We start from the raw sequence: 17,614 nt of genomic DNA on the forward strand, positions 1-17,614 counted from the left end.
AGGAAAATTGAGATAACTACCAAAACATTACGTGTGAAACGACAGGACAGAACTTTGAACCCACAAAGAAACAAAGGTATGAAATATTGCCTCGTCATGGGGGGTTGATAATTGTAATAAGTGTTCCTAATTTTCGTAAAGAAATGTATATTATGGGAGTCACACGTGAGATTTAGTGTATATACGTTTCATATTGTGCATATATACGGGGTTAAAAAGTGGAATGAGTATGATTATAAACTCGTGTGTCCTATAATCAGATAATTTTTGAACAAGCTTTGATTAGACAGGTGAAAAACAACACCAGATCCTTTTTTTAAATATATTCTCACGTCTGAATATCAGCTTCTGCCCTCTGGCCAACATTTCAGGGCTCCCAGATGTAGATCCCAAATTGAAACAAATATTCATTTGTTACCCTTATTAAAACAGTTAATAGAAGTGAGTGACCAGGGTAAATAAAGGTGGGTCAGTGTAAACTGTTTATTCTGGACCAGACTTCGTCATGTGTGATATGTCATGACTTCTTATATTAAGTTTTATCTTTATATTTAGTTATACATGTGTAATAGATGCGATGTGTGTCCATAAAAATGTTTCTCCAGGGGAAAATCAAGTTGGTTTTAAAACCGTGTTTCCTTTTTAGGGTACGTTTGCATTCCAAGTGTGGGGTTTTTGCCTTTTTATCATATTTCGGATGTGAATCCGTGGTATTTTTGCCGAGACAAGTTGCCTTTCTTTTACGCGGAGGGATCTGCTCGTGAGATGTCCGCTCGGTCCATTTCTGAGCTCAGTATAAGGTGTAGAAAGCATGACTGTCATCATAACCCGCCTCTCACCCTGGCCCGAGCCTAAAGCACGCCCCCTAGTGCAGGGTTAGAGGTGTGGAATAATGTTGTGACTATTGCTTCATCAATAACATGCTGATTGCATGTTTCTAGATGGGTATAACAGAGATCTCAACTACTGAGGGGCCTTATTAATAATTGCTTACACTTATATAGCGCTTTTCTGGACACTCCACTCAAAGCGCTGCACAGGGAATGGGAAATCCCACTACCGCCACCAATGTACAGCCCCAACCTGGATGATGCGACAGCAGCCATAGTGCGCCAGAACGCTCCCCACACAGCAGCTCTCAGTGGGGAGAAGAGCAGAGGGATGAAGCCAGTTCAGAGAGGGGGGTTATTAGGAGGCCATTATTGGTAAGGGCCAATGGGAAATTTTGCCAGGACGCCTGGGTTACACCCCTACTCTTTTCGAGAGACGCCCTGGGATTTTTAATGACCACAGAGAGTCAGGACCTCGGTTTTACGTCTCATCCGAAGGACTGCGCCTGTTTACAGTATGGTGTCCCTTGTCACTATACTAGGGTATCAGACCGCAGGGTGAGCGCCCCCTGCTGTCCCACTAACACCTCTTCCACCTCTTATTAGCCAGTGAAAAATGGTAGCTTCCTCAGAGACACCGCAGGAAGACAGGAGTTTGTGATGAAAGTTCGAGAGGGATGGCCACACCCTAGTTCGGTCAGACTCGGCTGTCGATATTTTAGCAATCACTCCTGACTCCTCTCCTGAAACACTGTCAATACTGCACGTGATCCCCCTCTCTCCCTCGCGTCCCTCTCCCACCCCGTCTCCACCTGTGTAGCTGCCCCCCCGGTCACTCCTGCTCGCTGTGCAGGGGGGGTCCCAGCCTCCTCGTCCTCTGGCCAGGAGCCCTCAGCCAAGCGGGTTCAGCCAGATCATCACTCCATGATCCTTTCAGTATGCTAAATTCCTGGTGTTGTTTTTTTTCTCCCCAGAAAACTGACTGTCCACCCCACCTCTGCGCTAAGTGGACGATGAAGTCAGGTTCCAGTGTGCCTGGTGTTTACAGGTAGTACTTCAGACTGGTCGGCCTCACCTCAGGGTGTCTGGGCGTTTGATATTATACAGTTGCAATGCTGAGGCCTGTGACTGTGATGCTGTAAGGCTACAGGAGTCTCTCTGGAGATCCTGAGTGATTTCCGTCGTTCATGCGGAAACACAGCCCCACCCTCCCGCGGTGTCCAGTCCACAGAATTTCCTGGAGACGTGGTCTCGCCGATGGGCGACCCCGCCAGCGAGAGACTATCTGAGGCACAATGTTCTGTACGGTTCAGTTAATTAGACACGCACAGATGTTGAGCTCATCGTCCTTTTAATTGTGCCATCTATGCTAACTGTAGCCGAGATCGAACTATCAAGGTGACAGATCAATAATTTTAAATTAAATAGATGCATGATATTGCTAGCGCTGATGCAAGAGGCAAGTCAGAGGAACTGAACACAGAATGGATAGGAGTCGCAGTGAGTGAGAGAGGAATGAGCTAAATTATTTAAGAGAATTAAACCACTGAAGAACAGGAGACACAGTGAGAGAGAGGAGATCACAGGAAATACCTCAGTAACAAACATACTAACACACAGGACAGGAGACACAGTGAGAGAGAGAGGAGATCACAGAGAATCCCTCAGTAACAAACCCACAGGACAGGAGACACAGCGAGAGAGAGGAGATCGCAGGAAATACCTCAGTTTTAAGTGCAGACAACCGGACAGGAGACAGAGTGAGGAAGAGTAAATGAAACACAGTAGGATTGATAGGAGACGGGTTATGAAGAGATGGGACACATCTCTTCATGAAGAGATGTGTCCCATCTCGCTGAACTCGCTGGCTGAGTTAATTGACGCTGCTGTTTCTTTGGCAGATGAAGTCGGGGTCCAGAGTTTCGCTGACGTGGCAGAACCGTCCCAGCTCGGTCTCCTCCCATTCCTGCAGGTCAGTGCCCCTTCAGTCAGACCCTGTATTCGGGGAGACACACAGGGAAGTCGCACACTGTGAAAAAAGGCTCCAGAGACATCGCTGAACCACAGAATAGCTCCTGAGCATTTGTGCACCTTTTGGAATTCTTCACGTATAGTGAAAGGTGAAAATAAAACCAAGAATGGGTGTCGCGTCTTTACACAGAGGTGGATGGGGAACAAGCTGCCCAGCCTTGTTGTTGATGCCGATACCCTGGCTTCTCTCCAGATACAGGTGGATTAAATCATGGGTCAAATTAATCACTAACTACCAGACAGGCTTGAAAAATCGAATGGCGTTCTCTCGTTTTTAACCTTTCTTCAATTCTTAGAAAACCTGCACGCAGAAAAAAAATAATTTGCATTTTTTTACTACTTCCAACGGTCAGGTCTGTGGGTATTTAAATCTGACTAGAATGTGTATTGTTCAAAATCTCTTGTTCACTATCAGTGTTGTTGTTTTCAGTGTCATTCTCATTACTCCTGTGGGTTTTATACTGTGGTAAAGAGTTAAAAAAGTCCTCACTTTGTGCTGCTCTCGGTTTAACGGTGGCGTACTCCACATCACTGTCGGGTAGTGTGATGTCTGTAGAGAACAGGATACGGGTCAATACTTATGTTAACTTATACTATACAGGATAAGACTTACATTAACACCATACTGAACAACAGGGCTCACTGTTCACACGCGTATTGACACTGTTCAGACGACAGGACTCACTGTTCACGCTTGTATTCACGCTGTACACAACAGCAGGACTTACTATTATTACAAATGTTCACACTTGTGTTAAAACTGGACAGAGCAGCAAGAAGTTATCATGATGTTTTATTTCTGCTAGTTTAATAGATAGAAGTAAAAGATCCTCACTTTGTGCGGCTCGGGGTTTGTTGACTGTGGAGTATTCAACAGCAGTATCTGTGTTAATTCTGCAAAGAATAAAACACGTGTTCTCACCTGTAACACTGTGCAGAGCAAGAGGGAATTCAATGAGTTAACACTGCACAGAACAGGACTCACTGTTCACACTCGTATTGACACTGTACAGAACCGGACTCACTGTTCACACTCGTATTGACACTGTACTGAACAACAGGACTCACTGTTCACACTCGTATTGACAGTATACTGAACAACAGGACTCACCGTTCACACTTATATTGATACTTTTTTGATCAACGGGACTCACTGTTCACCCTCGTTTCGACACTGTTCACACTCGTATTGACACTGTACTGACCAACAGGACTCACTGTTCACACTCGTATTGACACTGTACTGAACAACAGGACTCGTGTTGACACCGTTCACACTCGAATCGACGCTGCTCACACTCGTGTCGACACTTGACACTCATATCCAGTAAGCCTTTGCTACCATTATCAAACACAGAAATCGTTATAATTTAATTTTAAAAACATGGCTAAGCATGGGTTTAAAGTATATTCAACAGTGCAGGTGCATTCAAAGAAATAGAGTTTCCCAAGCCCTCGCAAAGAATTACCATTTCCAAAGATGTCTAGTCTCAAGCATTAACATCCAAAGTACCTGTCTTAGCTGGGGCAGGAAGTTTGCCAAGCCACCTGAAAGAATTACCATTTCAAAAGATGTCTGTTGTAAGCCAGGTTCAATCATTACCATCCAAAGTATCGGTCTTCCCTTGGGGCAAGAGGGTTTCCTGTGTGTCTAGGATGTGTACTTCCCTTAAATAAAGGATGAATATGGGTACCATAGGTATTAAATCTCTCAAAGCTCAGAGTTAAACTAAAAAACCCTTGGTGAGTGTGTTATAACATGGATGGGTATTTATAGTCCAGTGCCTCCTATTTTACTAGAGATTCTGTTTGGGATTCAGAACTCGGGATCAAAATACTCCTAGGTACAGAGTAATTTTCACACCTTCCTGCTACCATGATCAGAGCAGTATTAGATTAAATTTGTCATTTATTGAAAGCCCAGTTTTTAACAATCATTTTCATTTGAACTTACTTTTTTCAAAAATGGATCTGAGGTTCACTTCTTGAATTAAATCTTTTGACAAGAGGTAAGACTTCTATTTTACATTTAAACCCATGTTTAGCTGTGTTTTTTAGATTTAACTGAACCAATTTCTGTGTGTGATAATGTCCTTGAATTCTGACAACATCACACTAAATTACATGATATAAAACAGCTAATGTTTCTAGAGATAAAGTTTCTGGGATGCTTCTAATTACTTTGCATTACCAGGGACAGTTTAATTAACCTTGTACAGTACTGAAAGACCAAAATGCTTTTTTTAAAAGTTATTCAACATTTTATAGAACTTTGTCTACTATGGGAACATGATGAGCTTGGCCACTTATCTTAGGATAAAGATAGGATAAAGGTTTATCTTTTGTACCTACCTGCCCCCCAGGGAAGGCCAATGCTTTCTACGTTGATGGTTCCCTACAGTAGACTGTACCTTATCTTCAAAGGTAATGTATATTGACCCAAATCAGTTTTGGAATCCAATCTACTGACGAGATGGAGCACATCCTTTTTTCAGGATTTTAGCATCATATGTTTAGTATATTTAGTCCCTAATGCTGAAAGAAATGATCATAGAACATTTGGACACTTTGTGGGCATGAAATACAAAGAAAATCATGTTCTATGGTACAAGATAAATACAAAATTTAAGCTTTTATTTTAATTAGATTTGTTGTTAAAGCATAAGCAATGATTTATTACATTAATATATGTGAAAATAACATTTTAGCATCATACGTTTAGTATATTTAGTCCCTAATGCTGAAAGAAATTATCATTTGTTTAACACGCACGGGTCTGTCTCAAAGGATGCAGTGCTCCTGAAGGCTCTCAAACCCTGCATTTCAGATGCCTAGCTGTATCCCTCAGAATGACTTATAACCTTACCTGTGGTGTCTTCAGTCCCTATTGCTCAATGCATGGTGTACGTACTACATACATGTGTCTTGAGAATGAGGAATGGGCCCCTGAGACAGTCATTTGCCTGTTTCACAAATGATCGTATTTTACTAGAGATTCTGTTTGGGATTCAGATGTGCATTCGGATTTATTGGTACATGCCCAGGGCAGTAAGCAGTCTGAGGATTTATTTCCAGACAGCATAGAGCAGTGAAGCAGTGAAGTAGTGCATAAAGCATAAGCAATCATTTATTACATTAATATATGTGAAAATAACATTTTAGCATCATACGTTTAGTATATTTAGTCCCTAATGCCAAGGACTCCAGCAGTCTTACAACCACTGCCCTGTTTGCCTCGCCAGACACAATCTCTATTCTGTTGTAATCCACGATGTTCTTCAGGTGATTTATCATGTCCTTCCTCGCCTGTTGAGAGGCCATCCTGATCTCTTCTGCCGTGGCGTGCTTCATACACGCCCTCTTCAAGTGAGCAGGAAGCTGATCAAAAGTATTCAGGCACATCTTGCACACCAGGGGAATCCTCGTGGGTTTCCTTTGAAAATAAATAATACCATCTGTGTATAGAAACAAGCTAAGACTGATTTCTTAAGTTATCCTTAATTTTCTCTCTCATAGTTTGAGCATAATGATTTTATTGTATTTATATAAGAATTGCTCATTGCTCCAAAATAAATAATGGTTTCATAAAAAAGTGAACACTTACTTGGTCTCAGTCACAGACTTTCCAATAGAAGCCATTGTGGAGTTCAGCAACTGCAGGTCCTAGAAGTGGGGAAGGAATTTTAAAAGAGAAATTGAATTACAAAACAGAAGGAATGGCTGAGGGATCACTGAAATATATATATATACAAATTCCAAAGACTGAGTCGATATCTCCTTTAGGTGAGGACAGACTGGATCAAACAAAAACAACATTTGAAGTGAATTGCAAATGTATTGAGTTGTGATGCAACTGTAACTTGAACCTAACATGACTGGGGCGTGCATTTTTGAAATTGCATTTTCACAGCTGAAATACAAAATGAAGCTGATCGCAGTCCAAACTCAAGGTATTGTTGTAAAACTAAATATTCAACATGTTTCTACCTGTCCCTTTTCAGCTCACTCAGAAGTCCACAGCCTGCAGCCTGGTGCCTCTCTGTCTCTCCCCCTCCACTGGAGTGATCCAGCTCAGCTCTCTGAGGTTTGGTAGATACATCTTCTTCATGAGTAATGTAGGATCAACTTCTTCAGGCTGGAGGAAGGGCTTGCATTTCGGCAGTAGTAACTGACTGAGTAGTGACTTCTAGGACCTGGTCTTATCAGGTTGCTTTGCCACGTTTGTCAGTTCTGCTGAAAAGACCTGTCTCTAGGAAATTTAGGAAGCAGAAGAATGACTATCTGAAAGGTGACATGATCTCCTGGCTGTTTGATGTGATGTGATGAATGACACAGGAAATTCGAATTCTTGCAATAAGACAAAACAAGATCCAAAAACACTGGCAGGAGTGCAAAATGTGAGAGGATAAAAAGACTCCTGTTTCTGCCCAATTTCAAACAGGGGATCTTGCGCATGTGTGATGAACATGATAATCACAATATTACAGAAATGACAGCAGCATTGAACATGACGAGATGTAAAAGATTGTTAATTCCCTTCAAATACTCAGTGTGTTTATTCTGCTGTATTAATTTACTGTGCTCATCCGGCAGTAACAAACCTGTTATCTACACATTGCTCCCAGAGCTGGATAGGTGACTCCACATTCTACAGCTCTCTAGCAAAAGAGGAAGTCAGACTTCAGAAATGGAGTAAATCTCCTCTTCAGAATGTGGAAATATATTCCTGAGAGAAGTCCTTTCTCGAAGTTCAACACTCTCTGCAAGTCACCCATTCCCACCTTGCGCAGTTTAGTGGTTATCGCATTCTCTTAACACACCAAAGGGTTTCAGTTTGAAAGCGGGCGAAAACAAGTGATCACTTTTTGCACATTTGTCACTGCTGAGGTTGCTTTATGGGTCTATTTTCTATACTGTGCTGATCAATTGGAAATCAAATGGCAAAAAAGACCCGTTCCCACACCTAAGGTCAAATATTAGGAATCAAAACTGCTCGAGTGTATGGAAGCACACAGCTTTATTAAGATCTCCAAGTGCAAGATCTTTTTATTCCTAAAAGACCCTATTTATGTTGTATGAGAAATATTAATATTAATACAGAATCTTTTTTCACCAAATAAATGGGCTTCCTGACTTCAGAAAGCCTTCTAGACAAATACTAAAAGAGCAAAAATTCCATTTGGTAAATGAAATGAAAACACATACCCTACCAAACCTTGAGTACAGGCCATTCAGGGTGATAATACAAAACCATTTATAATTCAACAAATAAAACCTGTCAACTGCTAATCACCACTTATCATAAAAAAATAAGTAGCAATACACAGTAGGGGACTCTTGGGTGCAAGTTAAATCCATGCAAGAAGGGGGTGTAGTGTTATATTTCCAAATCAGATATGCAAATGAGAGATCTGGCCCAGCCAATCTCAAAGCTCCCTTGGTCTGGAATGGAGCTGCTCCCCTCTTCTAGTTATTCACACTGGAGTTAGGTTACATATTAGCACATTTCATCTAACAGTTGCTCCAGAAACAAAAACGTAAACAAATGACCTGGACTGTGACCACACCTATTAGAATGTAGTTCAACAGATAACTTGTAAACCTTGTCATAAGATTTTTTTGTTCTACAAAATATACTTTATTCCACAAAAAAAAAACATCTCAAAAGGAACATCTCACACATATTAACACTCCATGTAATAAAAAACAACGGCGGAACAGAGATTGATTGTCCGTTATCAATCTTTGCAAGTGGGGGCGGATTTGCGCAATTAAGAGAGTCCCTCCAAACCTACCACTCGCTATTGTCCTTTAATCCCTGTATATCCCAAAGTCCTTTCCAGCGCTCCCTCGCCGTGGGGAAACCCCATTTGGCGACGTGGTGCTTCGTCCTCCTCCTGAGGTCCGCCAGGATCCTCTCCTCCAGCTCCCTCGCCCCCCACTTTATGTTGTGCCGGATGAGAGTGTTCCTCGCCTTCCACAGTCCTTGTTTTGTGAGGGACAGCAGCAGCCCCCGCAGGTCCTGTGTCCCCTTGTCCAGTCCGGTGGGTGCCAGCCCCCAGCAGAATGTACTGGTAACTGAGCACCGCATCCGTTCCCAGGAGTTGCATAATGTTGTCCATTCTGCCCCACAACGCCTTGGCGAAGGGGCAGCTCCAGAACACGTGCTCCTGAGTCTCCTCGACGAAACACGTGTCCCGGGGGCAATGCGGATTCCTGGTAAGCGAGTGTCTGTAGAGGACCTCTCTGGTAGCCAGTCTCTTGTGTACGGCCATCCAGTTGAGGTCCTTCAGTTCGTTGTCCTTTCCCAGACTTGTCTGGGAACTCGCAGCCTTTCGTCGGCGACCAGATGCCCCCTCACCTCTTTGTACAGAGCTCTGTGGTTGGTGCAGAGCTCTGGCTGTCTCGTGGCCTCGTACCTCCTGCTCCACTTGACAGCGTGGGTGTAGAACTTTGGTCGCCTCTCTGCCTTGGGCCCAGTGTTTGACCACTGGACCAAGTGCCTCATCGGGATGGAGAGCCACAGCCTATGTTCCAAAATTAATATCGTTTATGGCCTTCACACACGTTGCAGTATGCTCCTATTCTTTTTATGCTCAGCTACTAAGATTTCCCTTCAGTGGTAAAATTAGATATGAATATTCAATACTTCAACGGGCACAGTTAAGACATTAAATATACATACTGTATACAGTACAGTTTTCATACGGTAATATGTTTATGTTACGCGATTAAAAAATAAATAAATAAAAATGAAAAGTCCAGCACCAGCTGGATTCGAACACACAACCTGCCAGTTGGTAGTCACGCACCTAGACCAGTAGGCTACAAGACAGCTCACATGAACAGGCAGGCGAAACAGCCCTACATAGCTCTGCCGCAGTACACGGATATAATCATACCGTTATTAAATTCTTGAGATACGCGATTCCATATTATATTCCCTTTTAATCAAATTCTAAAAGTATGCTTGTTGACTCTGGTATCACGTTAGTTAAAGACTTCGAAGCTTACAATGTTTAGGGAGAAATGGAATACTGGTGTGTATTTTTTTCTTTAAAGTGCCGATTCCTGGAACACCCCTCTGAAGTGGTTCCATAAGAAAAGAAAGCGTTGATAAATACAAGTGTCTTTTAATACACTCTTTGCTGTGCTCTTGAGGATCCTTGTGATATTTTAAGCTCTAGTTGAATGATAGGTGTCGCATTTTAAATCATTTTTGTAGTTAGAAATTATGAAACGCCCTGTTAAAAGCAAGGAAATTTTTATGCCCGTTGAAGTAAAACAAAATGCCTGACGTATGGCTTGGACAGATTCCAAGTGCTTGTACAAATGTGCTAAAGAAATTATACTTTGAGTATACAGCTTGTCCAAAGTCATCCATTATTAATACTATTAGTAATATCTTCAGTAAAGGCTTTGATGCATAAATATTTCTGATAAAGGTAGGTTGTGTACTTTTGTCCAACTGAGCAATCTTGCTTTCATAAAATATACCAACATTTTAATGACTGATGTAGCGGCGAGGCTTAATAATAAGGCAGAATTAAGTGTTTCTGAGCTTTCCCAAATTAGGCCTCATTTCTCTGTTCATCTCTGTGGTGCAGCCACAGAGAAACCATTCATGCAAGGTGATTTAAGGTCCAAGGACAGCTCCCAAAGGGGGATGCACTTAGCTAAGCCTGGCTATCATGATCAATGGTCATCCATTGGTGCCTATCTGTCTAGGGAGTGCGAGTTGGACATCTGGACTGCATTACTAAGTGTCAGGACTAAGTGACTCATATCTCACCTTGATCAACCAATCAGGGACTGGTAGGGCCGAGTAACCCACGTGGGATTCTGATGCCCATGGAACTTTCAGCCAATCAATGAGCTGAAGTTCCTCCAGGTAAAAACAGGCAACACAGAGAGCCTGAGAGATTCAGATTCAGATTGAGATTCAGATTCAACAAGATCCAGACAGATTCTAAAGGGAATTCAAAGGAGAATTCCAGGGCAGGACGGCCCAGGAGCAGAAGGCTCCCAAGGGCAGGACATTCTCGCAGCGCGCCTCCTGACCATCCTGAGACTCAGCCCGGACAACCACGGAACGGCCAGTGTGTCCGAGTGCCAGAACTTTCCTTTGTTCTAAGAGTCTAGAGTTGAGGTTGCCAGAGAGTAACCAGCAGCAGGCCTCGTGAACAGGTCGGAACTGTGGACAGCTGAATCACTATTCAGAACTAGCTCTTCATCATAACGAACTGGTCCTCTTCCTGACTTGCTGGGACCCACAGTCATCTTTTCTCCTGTGCACAAACTTTGCTAGTTAAAGCCAACAATGAGCATCTGCAGCGCACCGTCGCAAGCCGCACAGCACAGCCTGGCACGGAGCCAGAGAGCGCGGATTGGACAGCAACAGCCTGCAACTGTTTCTTTGAGTCCGCAGGAGATCTGAATCCCCAGAGATTGGATGAGTATTCAACTTCAATGCATTACAGCTCGAGAATTCAATTGTTATTCAACCAGTTGATATCAATTTAATTCCGAAGAGTTATGTACTTGTTTGAGTATCTAATGTAGAAGTTGTAACCAAGTTCACTTTACGAAACGGTCTTAATGAATGATATACTGAACGTATGTCCTCTTGATATGTGTAACACTTTGTAACTGATTGAATATATATCTTTTGTATTCTGATAACCCTCTCGATAAGATCTGTTAGGTTTATATGCATATTCTATGTATTAATAAATGTATCCTCGTGTATTAGTACCTGTGTGTGCGCGTTGTTTGAGTTATGTCGCATGGTTGGATTCTAAAGCCATCAAAAGAATCAACTTTGTGATTTACTGCTACAATTAATAATTGTCTCAGTAAATGCCCAAACCCTACAGAACTGGTGCCTTCAGAAAGCCACTATGATTACATATTTGGCGTCCCTGAACCACTTTTCTCTACATTTATTTGGCGTCCCTGGGTGGGCGTGGCAAGACTGAAATGAGTCAACCAAGCGGAATAATTCAATATAAAACGCCGCGGGTTTCATACACGACAATACAGTGTGCTGAAAGCCGAAAGGAAAAAGAGTTCCCCTTGCTCTTTAAGCAGTGCTTGATTGTTTTGTGATCTTTTGCGATCTACCGGGTTGATTGCATACTTGATCTTGTGGTTTTCTCTGGTAAAATTGTGATTTCGTACTTAAAAGTAATACTCTTTAAGTTAACGATGGTTGCTAAAAGGTCTGAATTCGAGTCGCTATTAAGCACTCTCTCTAGCAGCGACAGGTCTGACCACGATCTCTGCCATATCTCCGTCAGCGGAGAAGCTAGGAAAATAAATCTCCATTCTCTGAGAGAGCTAGCGAAGGACATAGAGAGATTTGACCCGGCAGTGTCAGAGAATAATATCGAGAGTTATATTCAGGACCTCAGGTATAACCTGCAGTACCTGCCAAACGCCACAGAACAGGAGAAAGTGTTTCTGGTTAGAAAAACTACCAGCAGAGCTGTACATGAGTGGATGGCTAGGCAGATGAAAGAAGTCTGCAATGACTTTGAGCAGCTATGTCGATTACTTATCGAAGAATACAGTGCGTTTATTGACCCGATTGCTGCGATAGCCGCCGCTCTTAACATTAAGCACGAGAGAGCAGAGTCCCCTCGCAAATATTACGAGAGACTTAGACGAACTTATTTTGGAGGGCGAAATGACGAGGGTTGCGAAGAGAACACACATTTCAAGGGTTTATTCATTGCGAATCTCCACCCGTCAGTCAGAAAGATGATCTTAATGCATACAGATGCACAGACCATGAAAATGACTGATATCAAGAGATTCGTGCAGAAAGCCTGGGAGTATGATGTCCAAAGTCGCTCTGAGCAAAAAGTTGCTAAAGCGACTGCGTTCGCCGTCAGAGCCAGCAGGGTTAATTCCCCCCTGCTCGAAGGAGCACAGGCTCCTGAGCTGGCTAAGCCCCGTTCCAAAGCACTCACACAGGACCGCACCCAGCGTCATAAGTGCCATGAGAACACCGGGGGAGGGAAAGGGCTAGAAAAAGCTGAACAAAAGGATTCAGTAGCCGCCCGCCTGGCCAGGCTTGAACAAGCTTTATTAGGACAGGGACAACCGCTCCCCAAGGCTGCCGGAAGCGTGAATGAGCTGATACTCTCCACTGGAGGAGGCGGAGACCCGCCCCCTCTCCCTCCCTCAGTCTATCTGATTGAGCGGAAGAGTTCCTGCCTGGATGAGGTCAGCCACTCCCAAGCGAGTGCTGACTCCACCCCTGAAGTCACAGAGCAGGCAGTAAAACACAGAGGAAAAGCAAGAAGCTTTTACCTCAAGGCTGCCATGGGTGATGTCTTACCCAGTGAGACACTGATTGACACTGAGGTTGAGAGGTGTTTGATGTCACACGGCAAGCTCAAACGGGTAGAAAAAGAAAAGGGCATGCGACTCAGAGAGGAACCTTTGGTGGATCACCAGAAAGGCAAGGTGTGGAAACAGGTCAAGGCTCCTAAGCCTTCTGTACAGAAGGAAAGGGGGGCCAAGAGGCAGACTGTGCTCACACAGTGCCCACCGAACACAGAAGCCCATGCGGAGATTCCTTCTGTTCCCTCTGGACAAGAAATAAAAATATTTTCTTGTTCCCCGTATATACAGGGAAGTTGTGTCCCGGCTGAGGTCACAACAGCCTCCCTGCCACAGGAGCGCTGCTCCGAGCAGCCGCCTGATCCACCAGGTAAAGCACACACCTTTTACATCCCTAAAGAGGAGCAGATCTCCCCACCTGGCGATGAAAAGGAGCTTTCCCTGTACACCCTGGCACCCAAGAGGGGTCAGGACCACCACCCTGCAGTGGTGGAAGGGATCCAGATGGCAGGAGAGCAGGTTGGTGATGTAGCCCTCACCCTTAGCCCTGAGAGGTCCTCTATTAGTGAGGATCTGCTTGAGCAGCTGTCGCAGGGCCACCGCCAGGTGCCCCTGGTGCAACATTCACAGGTTAGACAGGAGGTCCAGCTGGACGCTGAGACTACTGCGCTGTGGACACACCTGTTCCCAGATGCCGATTCCCTCTGCTTTGACCCAGGGAACCTGCAGTCAGGTAACATTATTTCTCACAACTACCAGGTAGTGAGTGAGACTGACCTGATTGTTCCTGCCTCAACGGCAGGGTTGCCAACACACCCAGTCCCCCAGAAGGGACAGGGAATGAAAGCCGAGACGGTTTTCTTACAGCCACCAGCTCAGTCTGTCAGTCTGAGTCTGACCAACAGTGGTTCACCCAGACTGGAGCTGGATGGTCAAGCCACCCGCCTGCCAGTGCAGGACATCGCAAAGAGGGGTGTCAGAACCCCAGCCTGCACTGACATGGGCCTGGTGAGTGATAGTAAGTTCAAAGACAGTGAACTAGCTATCCCAGTGTTGGGGCAGCTCCCTGAACCCCTAGCGAGGGAAGGGGGGAGCGAGCAGGTGTCCTACACCTACCCCCAGCGAACGATTGTAAACATGCCGATAGAGGGATTCCTCAATCAGGAAGTGTGCAGGGTGGAACTGAACAGTGAGAATAGGATAACATTCCCAGATCACTCAGGTGCTCCAGATGACCACTCAGCCGAGGGTCAGGCATGCTCCACCGCTGCACCGCCCCCTGCAGGGTTCCTAGAGCACAGGCATGAACAAATCGAAAAAGCAGATGCCCTGGAAACGGAGGAGCAGCATCAGCAGCTGCGTCAGATCTCCCCAGATTTCCAGGATGTTGGTGCCCAAGATGCCACAGGGCATATTGAGAAAGACACCATGTACATGCTGCGCCAGCTTAGAAAGGCAACAGTCACTCAGAAGGAGATGACTGGGATCAGCCACCCGAAAAGACTTTTGGGAGGACTGATTGCTGCCGCCACTGTTGCACGTTTGCTTTTCCTGGTAGGTTTGTGTGCTACTGGCACTCTCACCCTGACTGCCCCAAGAAGGCAGGTGTCAGAGAGGCCAGAGGGTAGTGACAGACTGTATCGACAGCAGCAAAAGTTGGAAAGCTTAGGGAAAACCCTACAGGCAACTTCCTATGCAACAGGGTTAAACCTTATTCCCCAAACAGTGGACATGATTGTTGGTGTTATACAGTGGGTTTATGCTTGTGTGCAACAGGCCAGAATGTTGACACAAGACCTGTTAAGGGAGTTTAGTGCCACTGTAGCCAGTCTAACCACGGCACAAATCCCAACCCACTTGATTCCACTCTTCTCAGTAGAGGAGTGCGTGACATTAACCCCATCGCTCATAGCTCACCCAGAAGGCAAACCAAGATTGAATTCGGTTCCAAATCTTGAGATGGGTATGGCTACCAAAGCTATCCATTGGCTGTGTCTAAACGATTCACCAATGAAGGGTGTAAAGCTACTAATGAGCAGAGGGAGGTTAATGAACCCCATGAAGAGCAGGTGGGAAGTAAATGGCTGGTCAGCACACCACATTTAACAGACACTGTGACTTGTGACAGGCATGATATAGCTACCGCAATGCAGCTTCCTAATCAAACAGTTTCCTGCAAGTTCCCGAGGAGGCCATAGTACAGCTTGAACTTAACACTGTACTGTCTAGAACCAGACAGTATAAGACCAAACTTGAGGTCTTGGATGCCTTCAGATGCCACACTAAGGATTTGGATAGAAATCCAAGAAACAGTAAGCCCTGAAGAGGTACAGGTAGTTAGTTTGCTTTAATGGAACAAACCTCCAAACCACCCTAGCAGATACCCAACACAGGTGTTGTGGTTTATCGGGGGCTGGGAACAGGAACTGTTGTTATTGTAACACTACTGCCAGGTAGCTGGATCATGACTGACAGTGTACTCTGAATGATGTACTCTCACATCAAGATGTACTCTGGGTAGCATGAATGAGTCAAAGGTAGCATGTCAAAAGAAAGGAAGTGACTTCTCCCCAAATATCTACCACAGAGGTATCAGATATTGACAGTGAACTTCCTGATGTGTAATTCCTAGACTGAGATAATGTCTCCTACCGTGTTTATACATACTCCAGATGTTATTCATCCTGTTTGTATCCAATGCTGGTTCCGGTATGAATTCTCGAGGAGTAATGTAGACATTTAAGATTAATGTTCTAATGGCAAGGGACATCACTTAACTCTGTTTTGTTTTGAAGGCAACAACGCCTCAGGACCTCGTGACCTTCAAAAAGGGGGGATATGTAGCGGCGAGGCTTAATAATAAGGCAGAATTAAGTGTTTCTGAGCTTTCCCAAATTAGGCCTCATTTCTCTGTTCATCTCTGTGGTGCAGCCACAGAGAAACCATTCATGCAAGGTGATTTAAGGTCCAAGGACAGCTCCCAAAGGGGGATGCACTTAGCTAAGCCTGGCTATCATGATCAATGGTCATCCATTGGTGCCTATCTGTCTAGGGAGTGCGAGTTGGACATCTGGACTGCATTACTAAGTGTCAGGACTAAGTGACTCATATCTCACCTTGATCAACCAATCAGGGACTGGTAGGGCCGAGTAACCCACGTGGGATTCTGATGCCCATGGAACTTTCAGCCAATCAATGAGCTGAAGTTCCTCCAGGTAAAAACAGGCAACACAGAGAGCCTGAGAGATTCAGATTCAGATTGAGATTCAGATTCAACAAGATCCAGACAGATTCTAAAGGGAATTCAAAGGAGAATTCCAGGGCAGGACGGCCCAGGAGCAGAAGGCTCCCAAGGGCAGGACATTCTCGCAGCGCGCCTCCTGACCATCCTGAGACTCAGCCCGGACAACCACGGAACGGCCAGTGTGTCCGAGTGCCAGAACTTTCCTTTGTTCTAAGAGTCTAGAGTTGAGGTTGCCAGAGAGTAACCAGCAGCAGGCCTCGTGAACAGGTCGGAACTGTGGACAGCTGAATCACTATTCAGAACTAGCTCTTCATCATAACGAACTGGTCCTCTTCCTGACTTGCTGGGACCCACAGTCATCTTTTCTCCTGTGCACAAACTTTGCTAGTTAAAGCCAACAATGAGCATCTGCAGCGCACCGTCGCAAGCCGCACAGCACAGCCTGGCACGGAGCCAGAGAGCGCGGATTGGACAGCAACAGCCTGCAACTGTTTCTTTGAGTCCGCAGGAGATCTGAATCCCCAGAGATTGGATGAGTATTCAACTTCAATGCATTACAGCTCGAGAATTCAATTGTTATTCAACCAGTTGATATCAATTTAATTCCGAAGAGTTATGTACTTGTTTGAGTATCTAATGTAGAAGTTGTAACCAAGTTCACTTTACGAAACGGTCTTAATGAATGATATACTGAACGTATGTCCTCTTGATATGTGTAACACTTTGTAACTGATTGAATATATATCTTTTGTATTCTGATAACCCTCTCGATAAGATCTGTTAGGTTTATATGCATATTCTATGTATTAATAAATGTATCCTCGTGTATTAGTACCTGTGTGTGCGCGTTGTTTGAGTTATGTCGCATGGTTGGATTCTAAAGCCATCAAAAGAATCAACTTTGTGATTTACTGCTACAATTAATAATTGTCTCAGTAAATGCCCAAACCCTACAGAACTGGTGCCTTCAGAAAGCCACTATGATTACATATTTGGCGTCCCTGAACCACTTTTCTCTACACTGATGATTAACATGCTGTAATACACAGTTCAAAATTAAAGGCTCAAATGCTGTACATGAGAGGTTAAGCTCCCCCTGGCGGTTTTACAAGGCGACGCCGGATAGTTAGTCACGTGACACACGTGAACCGCGTGATAC

The 17,614-nt window shown here is 44.5% G+C and overlaps 1 protein-coding gene and 1 non-coding gene across 2 annotated transcripts in view; one reads left to right on the forward strand and one right to left on the reverse strand.

Annotated features, from left to right (window-relative positions):
- The first annotated feature begins 2,734 nt into the window (after positions 1-2,734).
- LOC138243434 (uncharacterized) overlaps positions 2,735-17,614 on the forward strand; it is a 421,149-nt gene continuing 406,269 nt past the window's right edge. The window contains exons 1-2 of the mRNA XM_069199036.1: positions 2,735-2,802; positions 6,863-6,945. The gene's annotated coding sequence lies outside the window, so the exon portion shown is untranslated. The remainder of the gene's footprint in view (positions 2,803-6,862; positions 6,946-17,614) is intronic.
- On the reverse strand, positions 7,982-8,039 carry LOC138243740 (U7 small nuclear RNA). The gene has a single exon (XR_011192358.1). It is a non-coding gene; the product is annotated as a U7 small nuclear RNA (small nuclear RNA).

The sequence above is a fragment of the Lepisosteus oculatus genome, chromosome 14, assembly GCF_040954835.1.
Source record: "Lepisosteus oculatus isolate fLepOcu1 chromosome 14, fLepOcu1.hap2, whole genome shotgun sequence".
NCBI classification, from domain to species: Eukaryota; Metazoa; Chordata; class Actinopteri; order Semionotiformes; family Lepisosteidae; genus Lepisosteus; species Lepisosteus oculatus.